Raw genomic sequence first — 2,680 nt, 5'->3', positions numbered from 1 at the left:
CGGCGTTTAACGCCAGTAAAGGTGCCATTTTGGGCGTTAAACGCCAGAATGGGCACCATTCTGGGCGTTTAACGCCAGGTGTGCAGCATCCTCGGCATTTAGCAAAACGCCTAGTGATGAAAGGGATTCTGGCGTTTAACGCCAGCCAGGGTACCTGGCTGGGCGTTAAACGCCCACAATGGCAAGCATTTGGGCGTTAAACGCCAGAATGGATACCATTCTGGGCGTTTAACGCCAGAAAGGTGGGGGACGAAGATTTCGCTTTCTAATCAAAATTTTTTTTCAATTTTCTTGTTTTGATCCATAATTTTCTACATAAACACATTTCAAACTTTCATCATTCACCTTCAAATTTTCAAAAATTAAAATCATTCTTCAAATCTCTCTCAAATCCTTCACAAATCTTCTTCAAAAACTCAAATTTTTCTCAAATTCTTTCCATATCTTCTCAAATCTCCTTCAAAATTTTCGAAATCTCTCCCCCTCCCTTATAAATACACGTTCGGCCACCCCTTTCTTCCCACCATTCGAATTTGCTCTCCTCCTCTCTCCCCTCTTTCCTTTCTTTTGCTTGAGGACAAGCAAACCTCTAAGTTTGGTGTGGTTTTCCATGATCACTAAGCCAAGATTCATCAAGATCATGGCTCCTAAGGGAAAACAAACCAATTTAAGAGGCAAGAAAGAGAATAATCCAAAGAGTCTTTGGAATCAAGAGAAGTTCTTAACCAAAGAACATGAAGACCATTATCACAAAATAATGGGTCTGAGGTTAGTGATCCCGGAAGTCAAATTCGATCTAAAAGAAGATGAATATCCGTGGATCCAAGAGCAAATTCGAAACAGAGGATGGGAAGTTCTAACCAATCCTGAGATAAAGGTTGGAAGAAATATGGTTCAGGAATTCTACTCAAATCTGTGGCTGACAGATAAGCACAGAATGACTGGAACTGCTTTCCATACGTACAGAACCATGGTCAGAGGGAAAGTTATCTACTTCCATCTGGACAAAATAAGAGAGGTCTTCAAATTGCCTCAACTGCAAGATGATCCTGAATCCTTTAATAGGATAATGGTGAGAGCAGATAAGGGGTTGGATCAAGTTCTAGAGGACATTTGCCTCCCTGGAACTAAGTGGATAACCAATTCAAAAGGTGTCCCGAACCAACTCAAGAGGGGAGACCTCAAACCAATTGCAAGAGGCTGGCTAGACTTTATTGGGCGTTCCATATTGCCCACTAGCCGAATCTTCTTCAAAAACTCAAATTTTTCTCAAATTCTTTCCATATCTTCTCAAATCTCCTTCCAATTTTTCGAATTTGCTCTTCTCCTCTCTCTCCTCTTTCCTTTCTTTTGCTTGAGGACAAGCAAACCTCTAAGTTTGGTGTGCTTTTCCCCTTGCTCTGTAAAGAGGCTGGGGTGAAGATGGGAGTAGATGAATTCATCCCAATTGAACATCCAATCACCAAGAAGTCAATGGAAGGACAAATGCAAGACAACTCCATCAAAAAGAGAGCGCAGGAGTTCCTCCCTGAATTTCCTGAAATTGACTACTGGGCCAGCCTAGAAGCATCTATCACCAAGCTGCAAGAAACTATGGAACAACTTAAGGAAAAACAGTAGAATCAGAACTGCATGCTCTGCAAATTGCTGAAGGAACAAGAGAAGCAGGGGCGTGAACTTCAAGAGTTAAAATGCCAAAAGCTCACCCCACAAGTTGAGGGAGCATCCACTTCTCAAAATCAAGGTTGTTGAGTCCTAACTCTGTGATAACCTCTATCATTAGGAGTCTATTTAAATTTTTGTTTTCTATTAGTCTTATTTTATATCTATCTTTGAGTCTTGTTCTTAATTCCTGATTAATAAAATTTAAGGTTCATGTCTTAAAGCTATGAATGTCCTATTAATCCATCACCTCTCTTAAAAGAAAAATGCTCTAATCACAAAAGAACAAGAAGTACAGGATTTCAAATTCATCTTTGAAACTAGTTGAATTAGTTTGATGTGGTGACAATACTTTTTGTTTTCTGAATGAATGCTTGAACAGTGCATATATCTTTTGAACTTGTTGCTTTAAGAATGTTAAAATTGTTGGCTCTTGAAAGAATGATGGAAAAGGAGAAATGTTATTGAGGATCTGAAAAATCATCAAATTGATTCTTGAAGCAAGAAAAAGCAGTGAAAAAAATGAAAAAAGATGAGAAAAGAAAAAAAATAATAAAGTTGTGATCCAAGGCAAAAAGAGTGTGCTTAAGAACCCTGGACACCTCTAATTGGGGACTCTAGCAAAGCTGAGTCACAATCTGAAAAGGTTCACCCAAATATGTGTCTGTGGCATGACTGTATCCGGTGGTAATACTGGAAGACAAAGTGCTTTGGGCCACAGCCAAGACTCACAAAGTAGCTATGTTCAAGAATCATCAAATTTAACTAGGAGAATCAATAACACTATCTGAGTTCTGAGTTCCTATAGATGCCAATCATTCTAAACTTCAAAGGATAAATTGAGATGCCAAAACTGTTCAGAAGCAAAAAGCTACTAGTCCCGCTCATCTAATTGGAGCTAAGTTTCTTTGATATTTTGGAGTCTATAGTACATTCTCTTCTTTTTATTTTATTTTTATTTTCAGTTGCTTGGGGACAAGCAACAATTTAAGTTTGGTGTTGTGATGAGCGGATAATT

This window comes from Arachis duranensis, chromosome 1 (assembly GCF_000817695.3).
Source record: "Arachis duranensis cultivar V14167 chromosome 1, aradu.V14167.gnm2.J7QH, whole genome shotgun sequence".
NCBI classification, from domain to species: Eukaryota; Viridiplantae; Streptophyta; class Magnoliopsida; order Fabales; family Fabaceae; genus Arachis; species Arachis duranensis.
The sequence above is the reverse complement of the archived record's forward strand: the minus strand, read 5'-3'. Positions refer to the sequence as shown.